Source organism: Schistocerca serialis, chromosome 1 (assembly GCF_023864345.2).
Source record: "Schistocerca serialis cubense isolate TAMUIC-IGC-003099 chromosome 1, iqSchSeri2.2, whole genome shotgun sequence".
Classification (NCBI taxonomy): domain Eukaryota; kingdom Metazoa; phylum Arthropoda; class Insecta; order Orthoptera; family Acrididae; genus Schistocerca; species Schistocerca serialis.
The window spans coordinates 794,151,871-794,170,773 of record NC_064638.1 but is presented as its reverse complement, the minus strand read 5'-3'; positions in this window follow the sequence as shown (position 1 = coordinate 794,170,773).

Genomic DNA, 18,903 nt, shown 5'->3' with positions numbered 1-18,903 from the left:
TGAGCACTGTTAATATTTCTGAACATGGTGTACGTCAGTGGCATGCAGACGACGCTCGTAAAATGGTCGGCGACTCTTCGTGTGTGTAGATTATTCCTTGACTATGCAAATCAAACGTTAACGTGCGCGAGGTTCATGATATTGAGTTCCTACACCACCTGGCGTAGGTGGAGAGTTTTAGTGAAGATAAAACAATAAAACTGGACGGTAAGCCCGAGAATCATATTTAAAAGTATTACTACAAGCCTCGAAAACTTAAGTCTGATTTAGCGCATGGTACTAAGAGCGCTCAAACTGCGAAACAAACCTCAGAGTAATATCACGTCCTCCAGAACTTGAATGAAGAACGTCAGGCGGCCTTAAGAGCTACAGAGACATAAGAGCAGTCACAAGCCCGAAGCATTTCAGGCGCTGAGCGTCTCGCGTCTCTTGCAGCTTCCAAAACGCTTGGAGACTCACAACGAGGGCGTTATCTAAAGGCCGTACGGCAAACAGAGAGTCGTACCTTTACATGCGGAATTCTGGAGGCTTTTGGCGAGGCTGCATTGATTATGTTCTATTTAATTATGTTAATCGTAAATTAGTCATAACAGGGGATGGATAAAAAATATAGGCACCATAACGCGTTAAAATGGAAGGGAGAAACGGTTAGTATGTGTTGCTCAGGTGGCAAAATCTCATATACAATATTACGTGTGCCAGATAAGCCCCTAAAAAAACTACTTCTGCACGAATGTAATGAATCGCGGCATTTTTAAAATATAATTGGAAAAAATAATCCTGCTTTCAGATTCGACATACAGCAAAATAATAGAAACACATGCATTAATGTACATACATACCGACACTGCTTACATTTTTACACAAACGTCTCTGCACTACTATTTATACAGACTTCTCGTAAAATTACTAGCTTACTTACTATCACTCATTATAATAAAACTATTGCTATTCTATCGAAACAGCGGGTAACAGCTAATTTACCTATGTCATACACTGACGAGTATTGCCTAGTGTTGTACGATAGGGCAAATTTTCCCCCATTGAATCAATTTCTACATCCACGTCGCAAAATATAAAGTCGCTACGATTCACAAGAAATTGTAGAAATTCTTATGGGCTATGTCACCATTGATTACCGATTCAATATTACAAGTGATAAATGATGGAAACATGCTGTCTCTAGTCGGAACAGACTTCTCTGAATACCTCCCAAAAGTAGTCGCAAGAGAGAAAGTTGATGTCCAGTCAAATGGCACGCACAGTTGGTTCCCCTTCCTTCTTTCTATTTCAAAAACATACTGATTTAATTCGTCTCGTCAGCATAGTGGAATAATAATGATGGCGTGTGGCGAGGGCATCCCGCCTGGAGCAAGTCTTTCGATTTGACGCCACTTCAACGACTTGCGCGTCGATGGGGAGGAAATGATGATGATTAGGATAACACAACACCCAGTCTCTGAACGGGAATCGAACCCGGGCCCTTAGGATTGATAGTCTGTCCCGCTGACCACTCAGCTACCGGGGGCGGACAAGCATAGTGGACTGTAACGTGACACGTGGAAGGGGAAGTGACACGATCGTGGACTAAATTACAGTAACGATCCTGCCATTCACTGAATTACTTTAGCTAAACCATGTCAATAAAATTAGTCGGACGAGAATTTGAGCGCTGCTCCTAAAGATTATAAAACTAGGTATTTTGCCTCTGCGATCTGGTTTTGTAGCATTGCATACTAAAAGGAGAAATTTATCGTGAGTTTTAATATAGAGAATATTAACGACCTGCCCTGACTTCGCACGGGTAGCACTAAGTATCTACGGATGCTAGGTATCTAGCCTGTATGGCGCAACAGTAAGAAAATAAAGGAATGTATGTGTGTGTTTATATTCCACATCTCCTCCTAAACCACTGAGCCGAGTTCAATCGAAGTTGGTACACATATCCCTTACTGTTAGTCAGCAATCGCTGTCGGATAAGAACCACCTATCTATCACAGTTCAGGAGATACGTAAAAACTGCCGAATCATGCATGACTTTTAAATTTATTACTTCTGTGCTACTATAAATATCTCTAACCGTATTCACATACGCCGCTAAATGTACCTGCAAAATTCTATCATGGCACCACACATAGTTGGGGAGATATGACGTTATAAACAATGAGATGCGTGAAAAATTGCCGCATTGCCCCTGACGTTTAAATTTATTGCTTCTTTACTGCTAACTATTCGCAACACATTTTGCAGGCAGTATCCACATACGCCGCAGAAACCACCTACAAAATTATATCATTGTATTAGACATAGGTCAGGAGATATAACGTCATAAACACGGAGATGTGTGAAAAATTACCGCATAATGCATGAAATTTTAATACATTGATTCTTTAATACCAATACACTCATACCGTCGAGTCAGATTACAGAGATTCCTGACATCTGGCAGCTCTTTTGACACCTTGCAACTGCGACGCGCTAACGGCTGCAGGCGAAAACGATAGCCGTCTATAGAGCTGTAAAGAGGCCTTGTCATATAGAAGTTTACAAAATCGCGTTTTAGACATACGAAGTAGCGGCGTCCAACACACAGAAACTTTCCGGGATCATGTTTCTTAATTTAAATATAGTTCGTATACAGTTGTACATTATGCATGTTTCTTTGTACGACAGTTTCATAATTTCAGTGCCGGGGACGTTATTTTATAATATATATAGACCACTGGTAGTTAAAAATTTTTGCTTAAGAGCCATTGTTGACATTGTAGTCCGACGTCTCTGACCCCATAGGAAAGGGCAGTGGCATTGGGGGGAGGGGGGAGAGGGGTGAAGGGGAAGGGGAAGTGGGGCCGTTATGTGGCCACTCAAAGAGAAATTCATTTTTCACCAGACCGTGGCGAAAGAATACCGAGCGACAGCAGTAAACCTTTTCAATCGGACTTCTGTATTAGGCCAAAATAACGGAACAGATACGGTTTTAAGTACTATATCTTAATTAATTCAAAATTGTCACAAAGGGTTGGAATGACCGTTGATAGTTTTCTGCATAAATATGTTTAGCAGTCAGTTTTATCGATCGTATTAAGCTTGTTTTTTGGAGTAACGAACTGTTATTGTGGCGAAAAGTTTGTCCACTTTTCTCGACGAGTGGTGTGGCCACTTCTCCCGATCGGACGCCATGTAGGGACAGTGATACACAGTAGAAACTGTCATCCTGAAATAAATATTGATAATGTAAAAAATTATTACTCCCCAGACAAGTGAGGTAACTTGAATGATGCAAATGAATTATCTTACATCAGACGATTCAATAACAAACAAGGGTTTACTAAAAAATAGCGGAAGCTTCCCCTGTTCATCTCACTGAAAACAGTGGCGATGTGTGTTAGATCTAGTATGACCTTTTTCGGTAGGCAGCAGCTCTGGTCAGGAGAAAAATTACGCAGTAGCCACTTTTCCCGTCCTCGCCACTTAACCACAACTTCCCCAACCTATCTTACTATTATTTGGTAACCCATATACATTAGTATGCCATATGAATTAATAACAGTAATTGCTATATGAAACACGACCACAAGTGTTTACTAAATGTTCTGAATGTCATTTTTCTTTTACACAATGCATTAAATCCCGACAACCTCAGTTTGATTTCATATTACTTCTTACAATCAGGTACCACATTTGAAGATGACCGCCCCTATAACGCACATTCACGAGTCATCGCGAATCAATGGTACTTCCTTTGACATTTATATCATAGCAGCTGATCATTGCTAGTTGCGCACGCTCATGAGCTGTCGACATTGGAAGACAAACAATAAAATATTCCGCCTCTCACGTCTACTCCGCGCGGTGGTCGCGCTACGTACCCTCTGCTTTGTCGCTTACGTAAGCGTCCAACGTTACTTAGCTCAGGGCCGAATTCACTATCGTGAATTAAAATTAAGCACATCTCAAACATTACTGTGTCTACGAGTATTTTTGTTTGCTCCTGGGCAAGAAGCTCTCAACATTAGTTGACGTTTTCGGACTCTGCTGTTAGTTACTTGAATCATATTGTTATAAAATACGACTGAGAACAGCTGGCCGCACGAAAACTTGATTCGGGCCGCATGCGGGCTGCAGGCTGCAGTTTGACGCAGTGGTGTAGAGGTACAGATTCTGGTAACAATCATTTCGTTTGGCTCAGTGTTCTGGTGCAAGTCTTTCAATTGGACGCCACTGCAGTTATTTGCGTGTCACAAACATACTGCTGACGAAACTTCCTGGCAGATTAAAATTGTGTGCCTGACCGAGACTCGAACTCAGGACCTTTGCCTTACGCGGGCAAGTGCTCTACCAACTGAACTACCCAAGCGCGACTCACGCCCCCTACTCACAGCTGTACTTCTGCCAGTATCATGTCCAATCAGGGAAAGGGGAACTACACCTGAACGTGTAATCTGTATCAGCTGTCGTTTCTGGTGAATCTCCATTGAGAGGTGAGTTCTAGGTTGAAAGGCAGACTAAAAAATTCGCACTTCGACCGTGATTTGAATCCATGACCTTGCCGTGTCCAGGCACGCGCTTTACTGCTAGACCACCGGGAAAGACGTAGATTTTGCGCAACTTCGCTGCTCTCAGGAGTTACGGCGGCTGTTTGCATGCTTTTCTCTCCAGATACCGCCTCCTCTGTAGCTCGTAGCTCCCATCGTAGCCACAGAATGTCATTCCAATTAAATCTGGAACAGATAACAAATGTATTACACACTTATTATTACTTAGCCGTAATAAATCACATAGACAAACCTTTTTCGTGAATCAGTCTACCTGTTAGTGAAAACCGTATCATAATCCCTACAGCAGTTCCTGACAGTAGTCTGAACGTACAGACAGAAACCCCGTCAGGGGACTTAACAATATACAGAGCGATTTTTTTCACCGTGTACAAACTCTAGGGACTGATCGACGTGAGGATACGGAACAAAAAAAGATCTAATGAACTTATTTCCGAAAATGCGTGGTTTCCATGCTAGAGACCATTTATTCAATTAGACCTTGTTAGTGGGACTGCGGTCCAATACGCACTGTACCATGTAGCCACAGTTACAGTATGTGTTTAAAATAGTGTCCATGCACCTAAACGCATGCTTGTACGTGCCATAGCATGTTATGTCTCACACGTTCATATCGGGCAGGCTGCACCGAAAAGTGTCAACGGCAGCTTGAATACGCCGCTCCAATGTTCCCATATCTGGAATGGGCTCTGCCTAAATGATACTTTTGAGGTGGCTCGATAAACAGAAATCGCACGGATTGAGATCTGGTGAACGAGCAGACCATGCAACTGGACCCCAACTTCCGATCAGTCGATCACAGAAGACACGATTGTGATGCGTCAAGACGTTAACGGCGAAGTGGAGTGGAGCACCATCAAGTAGCAGTCACATAACCCTTCGAATCATCAATGACACTTCTTCCAGTAGGGGAGGCAAAGTCACTCCCCAAGAAACTCCGATAGTTCCGGCCCGTTAGGCAATGTGGAAGGAAGACTGGTCCCAAAATACGGTTGCTATTTATCCCGGCCTACAGATTCCAGCTGCACCAATGTTGATGATTCGCTGTCACCATACCATGGGGTTTCTGCACAATATCCCACAGATGACTTTTATGAAAGTTCAAGACACTACTCCGCATAAAGGTGGTCTCATCTGTGAATAGGTTGGATGACACAAATCCCAGAATCGTGGTTGCCTGGTGAAGAAACCAGTGGCAAAACTGTGGAAAGTCTGTGTCTAGTAAGCCCTGCACACGCTGTATGTGATAAGGGTGGTAACAGTTGTCACGGAGAATGTTCCACACGTTCGTCTGGCTTACCCTGTACTGCCGACCGGGGTAGCCGAGCGGTTCTAGGCCCCACAGTCTGGAACCGCGCGACCGCTACGGTCGCAGGTTCGAATCCTGCCTCGGGCTTGGATGTGTGTGATGTTCAAATGGTTCAAATGGCTCTGAGCACTGTGGGACTTCACTGCTGTGGTCATCAGTCCCCTAGAACTTAGAACTACTTAAACCTAACTAACCTAAGGACATCACAAACACCCATGCCCGAGGCAGGATTCGAACCTGCGACTGCAGCGGTCGCCCGGTTCCAGACTGTAGCGCCTAGAACCGCTCGGCCGCTTCTGCCGGCGTGTGTGATGTCCTTAGGTTAGTTAGGTTTAAGTAGTTCTAGGGGACTGATGATCTTAGAAGTTAAGTCCCATAGTGCTCAGTGTCATTTGAACCGTTTTACCCTGTCTGGCGGGGCAACTGCTTGGTACTGACATGGCGATTGCCTTCCAAAGTGTTAATCAAATTTTCCTCAAAGTCTGATGTCCGAGCATTTCGGGTGCATCCTTCACGATTTCTTGCTTCCAGAAACAACCCTGTTTCAGATAAACGGCAAACCACTGTTGCAGACATTGAGTGCTGTGGTTGTTGTCGGCGGGGATAGGTCTCCTGATACAACTTTGCTGCTTGCCGCCCATTGCCATGTGCTTTTCCGTAAGTAAACACCACATGATGCAAACTCTCTATTCGAACCTTTGTATACAATGCTGTATCACCTCCACTACAAGGTGAGTCAGCAAGAGAAATGAATCGAATACAACATTACCAATTACTATGGCAGGCGAGGGCGCTAGGGCATGACGTATGAGGAACAGTACCACCCTCTAGCAGAAAACCATGAATACTGTAATTGTGGCTGTATTGTACAGCGCTTATTAGGACGCAGTCTGCAACAAAAAATAACCCTGTGCAGAGCGTTTCAAAAGTACTTTTACAAACTTCGAGGACAGGTTCCTTACATGAAAACACGAAAAAAAGTTTATATAAAGATATTTCCGAAAATCCTTTGTTTCCGAGTCGTTAATGAAAACGCGGTTTCCAGTTACAACCCAGCAACTGCACCCGTTTGAATCATTCTATCCTAGATGGCGCGTGTCCATCGTGTACATGTGATACGGATAGTGAGTTAAATGAACGTGCTTTATTCAAAATAGCATGATATTCCGTTCGTGAGAGGGCAAGCGTAATTTTCACGTACGGCCGCGCGAGTAGTAACGGACGCGAGGGTGCACTCCTGTATTAGACGGCGCTTCCAGATCGAAGACGTCATCCAACATTTGCTGCTGTGTATCGTCACTTTACCGAGACAGGGTACGTAGCACCACAGACTATTGACCAAGAGAGACGACATTTTACTCACACACCTGGCCAGGAAGAGCACGTTCTTTGGGCTGTTGGAGAACCAAATATCAGCGCAAGGCAGGTGGCCTGGCATGTGGTAAATCTCCAAATTCAGCATGGAGGATACCTCACGAACAACTCATCCACACATATCATCTCCGACGTATGCAGGGCCTTGAGCCTGCCGATCACCCAGTATGGGACAAGTTTTGTCGATAGTTTTTTACAAGCTGCCAATTCTTTGTTTCCTTCTTCAGTTTTGTTTACACGTTTGGAAGAAATAACAAATATTCACAACCAACACACATGGGCCATCGCAGCCTTCATGCTATGTAGAGGTTATAAAAAAAATGGTTCAAATGGCTCTAAGCACTATGGGTCATCTAAGGTCATCAGTCCCCTAGGCTTAGAACTACTTAAGCCTAACTAACCTAAGGACATCACACACATCCATGCCCGAAGCAGGATTCGAACCTGCGACCGTAGCAGGTGCGCGGTTCCGGACTGAAGCGCCTAGAACCGCTCGGCCACAGCGGCCGGCGTACAGGTTACATGTTGGCATCAGTATAAAATTAATGTGTGGGGTGGAACTGTAGGTGACTATATGGAAGAGCCATATGTTCTCTCAGCACGTCTTGCAGGTGCTATCTACACGGATTTTATGCAGAAAACCCTCCAAAACATACTAGAAGATGTGCATCTGCAGCTAGGAAGAAACATGTAATTTATGCATGATGGAAATCGAGCACATTTCAGTGTCAGTGTTCGAGATGCACGGGTTGGTATGTACCATGACGGATAGGTAGAGGAGGACCAGTTCCATTGGATTATTGCCTCTGGGTACCTTAAACAATTGGTATATGCAGCAGACCGCCCGGATGCAGAAACTCTTCATCAACGTGTCATTGAAACTTGCCAAATCATTCGAAACCGTCAGGGAGTATTTGAAAGGGTTTGACAGTCCATGGTTTGATGAGTGCAAGCATGTTTACAAGCGAGTGAAGGACATTTCAACCATTTATTATGATTTTATTGATATCCAGTAACATAAATTGCTAACTTTTATTAATAACTCGTAAATGAAGAATTTCCGAACACATATTTGTATGAAATTTTTCCCTGTTTTGGTGTAAGGAACCTGTCCTCGAAGTTTGTGAAAGTGTTTTTGAAGAATCACCTTTTGGGCATCACCATGTTGCCCTCTGTAACTATCGGATGTTCCCTGCAGCGACGTGTATGTTTTTTGAAATTTCGTGCCACAGTCACGGCGTCATTCGTAACAGAGCAGCCGACGGGATGTGCTTTCCGAATCAACGGTTGGGCAACCCGGAAACCCCGTTTCACCGGCCTGCACTCCGGGCTGGTGCAGAGATCTTCGGCACTTTCGGCAGCCTTGAGTCTGGCTCTGGATTCAGCAGATTCCAGTCCCGCTTACGAATACAATCTTGTTTTATTGCGTCTGACGACACCACACAGGTCCCTCGGACTCCACACTGACGAAACAGTAGGGGTTTCCAGCCTGGAGTGGACGAGCCTTACACAACGCTCTTATTAAGACTACAACAAAAGTATTCCAGAAAACGAATTCACTACTTTATTCAAGCATAGTGCTGTTTTTTTCTGTCACATGAGTCATTATGGCGCTATTCAAAAGATGTCAGTTGCAACATTTAATTTCTTGTTTCATTTATTAATTTATTTTACATTTCATATAGGTTTATCTCCGTTACAGTAAGTTTGCAATACAGAAAGAAACATACATGAAAATAAAATGTTGTCATCAGTTTGAAACTAAGTAGCACATCAGCTCTCGCTACTGACTCCTGTTTTTACGTGCTACAACTGTTCAACGGATGTTTTGAACCAAATACGGTAAGAAGCCACCAACAACGAAGTCCATTTACCACCGGCAGTACAGATTCGTTACGAGGGGTTGCTTGTGGCCGCAAGAGAAGCAGACGTCCCAGTGTGAGTGAAGTGAATGTGTAGCGCGTACGAGAGACATCCAAAAGGAGTCTGCATCGTGCATCCCGTGAACTCGAAATGGCTCCAATGCAATCGGACTCTCCATTCATCTTTCAGCAGGATGGGGCTCCATCCAATTTTCATCGTGAAGTTCGTGGGTACTTGAACACGGAGCTGCCGCATCCATGCATCGGCCGTGCTACAGAAGGGACAGTTGTTTCATGAAATCGCCTCCCCGATCACCAGATCTCACTCCGTGTGACTTTTTTCTGTGGGGACACATTAAAGATCTGGTGTATGTACCGCCTCTTCCACGTGATGTAGCAGAGCTCCTGGAGAGAATACGGGAAGCGACTTCCACAGTCGACGATGCCAAGCTAGAACAGGTATGGCACGAATTCGATTACCGTCCTGACGTCTGCCGAGTCACTCATGGTTCGCATATCGAATGTTAGTAAAAAAAAAACTTTCAGATTTTAATAATAAATAATTGCAAGTGTTCCCAGACTTTATGTACACAAGTACTCAGGGGAATCCGCTAAACTTCGTTTACACGATAAAAAACAAAAATCTAAAGCCTGTAAACTCAAGTAAATACTAAGCGATTACAGTTGCGTATAACTTATATTGGAACTATCACATAGATAATATTGTGGGGAAAGCAAACCAAAGATTGGGATTTGCTGTCGGAAGACTTAGAGACTACAGCAGGTCTACTAAAGAGACTGCTTACATTGCGCTTGTCCGTTCTCTGCTAAAGTATATGCTGTACATTATGGGATCCACGTCTGACGGGGGTCACGAAGGATATGGAAGAAGTTGAGAGAAAGGCAGTTCGTTTTGTGTTTCCGCGAAATAGGGGAGAGTGTGCCCCGGATATGATGCACGAATCGCGATGGAAGTTATTAAAACAAAGGCGTTTTCTGTTGCGACACGACTTTATCATGAATTTCTGTCACCAACCTTCTCCTCATAGTGTGGAAATATTTTGCTGGCGCCAACCTACACTACTGGCCATTAAACTTGCTACACCAAGAAGAAATGCAGATGATAAACGGGTATTCATTGGACAAATATATTATACTAGAACTGACATGTGATTACATTTTCACGCAATTTGGGTGCATAGATCCTGAGAAATCAGTACCCAGAACAACCACCTCTGGCCGTAATAACGCCCTTGATACGCCTGGGCATTGAGTCAAACAGAGCTTGGAAGGCGTGTACAGGTACAGCTGCCCATGCAGCTTCAACACGATACCACAGTTCATCACGTGTAGTGACTGGCGTATTGTGACGAACCAGTTGCTCGATCACCATTGACCAGACGTTTCCAGAGATCTGGTGAGAGATCTGGAGAATGTGCTGGACAGAGCAGCAGTCGAACATTTTCGGTATCCAGAAAGGCCCGTACAGGACCTGCAACATGTGGTCGTGCATTATCCTGCTGAAATGTAGGGTTTCGCAGGGATCGAATGAAGGGTAGAGCCACGAGTGGTAAAACATCTGAAATATAACGTCCACTGTTCAAAGTGCCGTCAATGCGAACAAGAGGTGACCGAGACGTGTAACCAATGGCTCCCATACCATTACGCCGGGTGATACGCCAGTATGGCGATGACGAATGCACGCTTCCAATGTGCGGTCACTGCGATATCGCCAAACACGGATGCGACCATCATGATGCTGTAAACAGAACCTGGACTCATCCGCAAAAATGACGTTTTACCCAGGTTCGTCGTTGAGTACACCATCGCAGGCGCTCCCGTCTGTGATGCAGCGTCAAGGGTAACCGCAGCCGTGGTCTCCGAGCTGATAGTCCATGCTGCTGCAAATCTCGTCGAACTGTTCGTGCAGATGGTTGTTGTCTTGTAAACGTCCCCATCTGTTGACTCAGGGATCGAGACGTGGCTGCACGATCCTTTACAGCCATGCAGAGAAGACGCCTGTCATCTCGACTGCTAGTGATACGAGGCCGTTGGGATCCAGCACGGCGTTCCGTATTACCCTCCTGAACCCACCGATTCCATATTGTGCCAACAGTCATAGGATATCGACCAACGCGAGCAGAAATGTCGCGATACGATAAACCGCAATCGCGATAGGCTACAATCCGACTTTTATCAAAGTCGGAAACGTGATGGTACGCATTTCTTCTCCTTACACGAGGCATCACAACAACGTTTCACCAGGCAACGCCGGTCAACTGCTGTTTGTGTATGTGAAATCGGTTGGAAACTTTCTTCTTGTCAGCATGTTGTAGGTGTCACCACCGGCGCCAACCTTCTGTGAATGCTCTGAAAAGCTAATCATTTGCATATCACAGCATCTTCTTCCTGTCGGTTAAATTTAGCGTCTGTAGCACGTCATCTTTGTGGAGTAGTAATTTTAATGCACAGAAGGGTACATGAGTAGAAATGATCATAATAACATCCACACCTACGTCTACATCTACATGGATACTCTGCAGATCACATTTAAGTACCTGGCAGAGGTAATTCTCTATTATTCCAATCTCGTATAGCGCGCGGAAAGAATGAACACCTATATCTTTCTGTACGAGCTCTGATTTCCCTTAGTTTATAGTGGTGACAGTTCCTCCTTATGTAGGTCGCTGTCAACAAAATAATTTCACAATCGGTGGAAAAAATTGGTGATTGGAATATCGTGAGAAGATACCGTCGCAACGGAAAACGCCTTTCTTTTAATGATGTCCAGCCCAAATCCTGCATCACTTCAGTGAGAATCTCTCCCATATTTTGCGATAATACAAAACGTGCTGCCGTTCTTTAAACTTTTTTGATGTACTCCGTCAGTCCTATCTGGTAAGGATCCCACACCGTCCAGCAGTATTCTAAAAGAGGACGGACAAACATAATGTAGGCAGTCTCCTTAGTAGGTCTGTTACATTTTCTAAGTGTCCTGCCAATTAAATGCAGCCTTTGGTTAGCCTTCCCCACAACATTTTATGTGTGTTCCTTGCAATAATTGCAATACCTAGGTATTTAGTTAAATTTACGGCATTAGATTAGACTGATTTATCGTGTAACCGAAGTTTAAATAGCTCCTTTTAGCGCTCATGTGGATGACCTCACATTTTTCGTTATTTACTGTTAACTACCACTTTTCGCACCATTCAGATATCTTTTCTAAATCGTTTTGCAGTTTGTTTTGATCTTCTGATGACTTTATTAGTCGATAAACGACAGCGTCATTTGCAAACAACCGAATACGGCTGCTCAGATTGTCTCCAAAATCGTTTATATAGATAATGAACAGCAAAGGTCCTATAACACCGTCTTGGGGAACGCCAGAAATTACTTCTGTTTTACTCGATGACTTTCCGTCAATTACTACGAACTGTGACCTCTCTGACAGGAAATCTCAAATCCACTCACATAACTGAGACGATATTCCACAAGCACGCAATTTCACTACGAGCCGCTTGTGTGGTACAGTGTCAAAAGTCTTCCGGAAATCGAGAAATACGGAATCGATCCGAAATCCCTTGTCAATAACAGTAAACACTTCATGTGAATAAAGAGCTAGTTGTGTTTCACAGGAACGATGTTTTCTTAACCCATGTTGACTGTGTGTCAAAATAGCCGGCCGTTGTTTCCGAGCGGTTCTAGGCGCTCCAGTCATGATCCACGCTGCTGGTATGGTCGCAGGTTCGAATCCTGCCTCGGACATGGATGTGTGTGATGTCATTAGGTTGGTTAGGTTTAAGTAGTTCTAAGTCCAGGGGACTGATGACCTCAGATGTTAAGTCCCATAGTGCTCGGTGCCATTTGAACCATTTTGCGTGTCAATAGACCGTTTTCTTCGAGGTAATTCTTAATGTTCGAACACAATATACGTTCCAAAATCCTGCTGCATATCGACGTTAACGATATGGGCCTGTAATGTAGTGGATTACTCCTTCTACCTTTCTTGAATATTGATGTGACCTGTGCAACTGCCCAGTCTTTGGGTACGGATCTTTCGTCGAGCGAACGGTTGTATATGATTGTTAAGCATGGAGCTAATGCATCAGCATACTCCGAAGGGAACCTAATTGGTGTACAGTCTGAACCAGAAGACTTGCTTTCATTAAGTGACTTAAGTTGCTTCACCACTACGAGGATATTTACTTCTACGTTACTCATGTGGGCAACTGTTCTCGATTCGAATTCGGGAATATTTACTTCGTCTTCTTTTGTGAAGGCATTTCGGAAGGTTGTGTTTAGTAACTCTGCTTTGGCAGCACTATCTTCGATAGTGTCTCCATTGCTATCGCGCATTGATTGTTTCTTTCCGCTAAAATACTTCACATACGACCAGAATCTCTTTGGATTTTCTGCCAGATTTCGAGACAAAGTTTCGTTGTGGAAACTGTTATAAGCATCTCGCGTTGAAGTCCGCGCAAAATTTCGGGCTTCTGTAAAAGATTGCCAGTCTTGGGGGTTTTGCGTCTGTTTAAATCTGGCACGTTTGTTTCGTTGTTTCTTCAACAGTGTTCTAAATCGTTTTGTGTACCAAGGAGGATCAAGAGAAACAAGTGCTCGCACGGAATGATTTAAGTGTTCGTTTTCCACGCGCGGTGTTCGAGAACGGAGCGGTAGAGCAGTAACTTGAAGGTGATTCGATTAACAGTGCGCCAGGAACTTAATTGTGAACTGTAGAGTAATCATGTAGATGTAGATGTGTAAACGGCGATACCTGGCCACTGAGAAAGTTGCGATAAACTTACTGCTTCATGTTCATCATAACCTGACTGGATGGACACTTACCATGTTATGAAAGCACCCTCAAAACATCACAGAACCACATCTGGCCTGAACCACACCTCTACACGCTGTAGGTTGAACGAATAATTGCATTAATCGGGCACTGGACGTATTTATTTACATGCTTCCAGTCAGCTGCTCTCCAGTTTGTGATGGTAGGTCCATTGAAGACGAGCAGCTTTATGTACCGCTGCGAGAACGGGCATTTTGCGAGGCTACAGACTTCAGACCTCCATTGCCTGCATTTCCCTTCGCCACGTTCGCTAGGAAACTTGTTGAGAAGGATTTGAAATGACGTACAGTAGCAGTTTATGTTGGGTTAGGACCGAAATTCATTGAAAATGTTTGATACTCGTCTCTGGCTCCTATAGTTTGCGACCTCTTTACGAGAACTGTTCTCACGCCGTGTTGCACGGCTACTATCAGTACACTATTCCCACAGCCCCCTTTGATATACCAACAAATCGGACAGATTCATTCATAGGTGGTCATAGAACGTCCAAATACGCTAATTCGTCTCTGCCATTCCCTCATGTCTCCACGACAACCCATTTTACAGCACTGATCCCACCAATTAACTGGAACGTGCGCATCACTACACGGCGAAGACTTGTGTCAGCGGTGGAGTGTCACATGGCCGCCTGGTACCAATTTTGCACCATCCATAGCGCTCCATAGGAACCAGTGTACCCTCTGAAGTGGGTGAGCTCATGTTCTTGACAGGAGCAAAAACCTTCTCGTGTCAAACACAAGTATAGCAACCACGTAGCAGTAAACTTTCCTACTTATTGGGCAGATGTGGTGCAGCGTGCAAAACGGAAGTCTGTTTGTGTGGTGACTAGGCTATGGTTTTGCAGGTGCGCGTCGTGGTGGGCGGCCAGGCCGAAGTGACGGTGAGGGGCTCCCTGTGCAGCTCCAGCCGGCATAGGATCGAGTTCCCGGGTAAGTGCGACTGCCTACGTCTGCCGTCTTGTTCGCGCTAACAGCGACAAACGCTACCCTGAGGAAGGCTGTTCCCAGTAGTTAGTCACACAACCAGGTACCATTTGCTTGAATTAATTAAAGTACTGTATAGTTACTGTCCCGGTCACGGCGATAAATGTGAAGTTCCTCGTCTCTCCCTCTCTCGTTAATGTTATTTTTGCGGCTGTCAGACTTTCGGACTCAAGTATGGAAGCTTTACATAGAGATCATGCTTTGTTACGAAAATAACTGGACCATGTGTCTAATAAGAATACATGTCTCTTGTTGTTGTGTTCAGTCAAAAAATGTTCAAATGTGTGTGAAATCTTATGGGACTTAACTGCTAAGGTCATCAGTCCCTAAGCTTACACACTACTTAACCTACACTCCACATAAATGCTTTCAGGAAGGACTTCCTGACACTTAAATCAATACTCGATGTTAACAAATTTCTCTTCTTCAGAAAAGCTTTTCTTGCCATTGCTAGTCTATATTTTATATCCTCCCTAATTCGACCATCATCACTTACTTTGCTTCCCAAATAACAAAATCCATCTACTACTTTAAGTGTCTCATTTACTAACCTAATTCCCTCAGATTCAACTGATTTAATTCGACTAAAGTCCATTATCCTCGTTTTGCTTTTGTTGATGTTCACTTTATATCCTCTTTTCAAGACACTGTCGATTCTGTTGATCTGCTCATCCAAGTTCTTTGTTGTCTCTGACAGAATTACAATGTCATTGGCAAACTTCAAAACTTTTATTTCTTCTCCATGCATTTTAATTCCTACTCCGAATTTTTCTTTTGTTTCCTTTACTGCTTGCTCAATATACAAATTGAATAACATTTCGGATAGGCTACACAACCTTATCTCACTCCCTTCTCAACCACTGCTTCTCTTTCGTGCCCCTAGACTCTTACAACTGCCATCTGGTTTCTGTAAATAGCCTTTCGCTCCCTGTATTTTACCACTGCCACCTTCAGAATTTGAAAGAGAATATTCCAGACAACAAAGTTTACAAATGCTAGAAACGTAGGTTTGCCTTTCCTTAATCTATCTTCTAATATAAGTCGTAGGGTCAGTATTGCCTCACGTATTCCAACATTTCTACGGAATCCAAACTGATCATCCCCGAGATCGGCTTCTATCAGTTTTTCCATTCGTCTGTAAAGAATTCGTGTTAGTAATTTGCAGCCGTGACTTATTAAACTGATAGTTCAGTAATTTTCACATCTGTCAACACCTGATTTCTTTGGGATTGGAATTATTATATTCTTCTTGAAGTCTGAGGGTATTTCGCTTGTATTATACATCTTGCTCACCAGATGGAAGAGTTTTGTCAGGGATGGCTCTCCCAAGGCTATCAGTAACTGCAACGGTATGTTGTCTAACCCGGCTGCCTCGTTTCGACTTAAATCTTTCAGTGCTTTGTCAAATTCTTGTGTCTGTTATACCGTTTAAATATTAAAGTTAATTAAGTAAAGAACGAAAAATGTGGCTTGCAAATAATAACCGTACAAATCAAATTACTTTGTTTCATTGTCCTTTTGCACGAAACACATATTCCCAACAATGCCTACACTCATCTAGTTTCGTTGAACAATTATGTTTGTTTCACATTCACTCTGAAGCGACCATCGCTACGTTGCGTTTCCACATTAATTAAACAGGTAATCGCTGATTACAGAAGCCTTTTCAGTTACGTTCTACTGCTGATATATTTCTCCACGGCAGTTAACCGATTCACTAACACAATGCGGTCTGAACCATAAATCTCATAATTAACCCCGCGCACCTTCCTGCAAATAACTAAATTACCAGAGCACTTTTCTTCCGTGATACAACATGACACTTTCAACTATAGATTATGTTTCTACGAATTCCTGATCTAATCATCCGCGACGCGGCTGCGCTCGACCGCTTCGCACGAAAGCTCAACGCCGGCTCTCGTTCATAAGCCCATTGTTGCGAGGTTTTTCCATTCCCCTGTAGTCAATTGTTGAACAAAAAATTGTTAAAATATCGCCACGTTTTTATCAAAAATAGTCGAATTATCGCCACTTTTATCAGTTAACTTAATTGTGCTAATTCCAGACTAAATAGGCATGTGATTTGAAAGCAGCAATCCCGAAAAAAGTTCAATGAGTTGGATCGTTATACAGTAACTGGTAACACACTCTTCAGCACTCTCACATTCACGCACACCGGACTGGGCACACCTAGGAACTTTCTTCTTCAATGAAATATTTCTCGAGTCGATCTGGGAATTGAGCTCAGGCGCACTACGAAGATAGTCTAAACATAATCATATTGTAAATGCAATAATGAGAATCAGGAAGATACAGTACTTACTAAATTCATATACAGTTACATTTAATTATCATAATTGTTAATTTCGGAACTTACAACACTTATAACAAAAAATAGTTGATGCATCATTATACCAAACTGACACAAGGGATACTCTCGTGCATAGCTTCGATTAACAGTCACTTTCACCTTCTTCAATTTTGTTGTTACAGCTGTTGAATGTACTCAGTTATATGATCTTTCTCGCATTCATAATACCGAACACTCTTTCCACTATAGCATTAGAAATAGGTAGTAAGATCAGCACTAGCTAATAAAAATGCAACTAACTCTTTGAAAATTAAAGAGCCTCCAGCATTTGTTTGGTGTAAAATTGTTTGCCAAAATGTGTGTGAACTTGTCAAAACGTCGCGTCCATAAAACTCAGGCCAATTAACTTGATCAGTAGATTTGTATTGATTCTCAATGATATCCATGTCATTTGTTATGTAAATATCTATGAATGACATGTCTGTGAAATTCACTTTTGATGCTTATAACAGGTATATCTTAGGACTGAAATATCGGAGTTTCTTAAAATGATTCAAGTTTGGAGCAGTCTTTTTAGGAGTTGGTAAATTAATGCCGTAATATATAGCATTCGTCCGATCCGCAACTGAATCAACTTACTCTCTTCGAGCTTAATTCTTTTTTTGCAACACACGTTAACATTCAATACCTTTATTATCTAGGTATGCTAGATCGTTATCAACAGACTCAATAATACCATTATGCCGAAAAGCATGTTTGAAAACCGTTCTAACTAGTAACATGATTAACATTTGAACATCGTGGTATTGCCCAATTTCAACATTAGTGTGCTGAAAAGTTAGATTGACTTTATTTATCTAAAAAAGAATGGGTCTCAAAATCGTTAAATATACATAGTTCAAATCCTCTTGTAACTTCTGATTTAGTGTCCCTACCATAAAGCAACTTTCTTTGTCTAGCACGTTATGAAAATGGACTTTTAGTTCCTCAAAGTGCTCTAATATTACTTTTAGTACATTATACCTACATAGCTATCTGGTTTTGCTTAGCTGTAGAACTGTGAAATGTTTTTTAGAATTTTAGGTAACATTTGGTATTCTAGTTTCCTTAATGGACTGGAATGGAACCAACTGTAAATGCAGTCTATGTTTGCAGGAATCACTTTGAAAGCCTGTGATGCAGCACTGTCAGTTGAATGACAAATTCACCGAATTAACGGGAATTTATAGTTACCTTTTTTGAACAGAGCAAAAACTGAATTTGGCACCCCAGATAAATTGCTACCAGCATTTGTTCACAGCCCTAACATTTTATTTACATCCAGTGATAACTTTTTCAAATACAGCTTAAGTGCTGCATACAAAATCATTGTCGTTGCTTTCTCAACCACTAGTAACCCAAGAATGTTTACAGAAGCTGTCCCATCTACCTTGGTGTTATACCTCATGCAAATATAAAGACATTTTTGTCCTCCACATCGGTGCTGTCTTCAGTAATTAATGAGAAGGGTTCACTACCAATGTCATACAATAAAGCATCAAGTAAATATGGTGCAATAATATGTTTGATGAGAGCACAGTACTTGGTTCTGTGAATTGTTACAGTGCTTTCTTTCGTCATCGTATTTATTAAGACTCCTAGATGATCAACGGT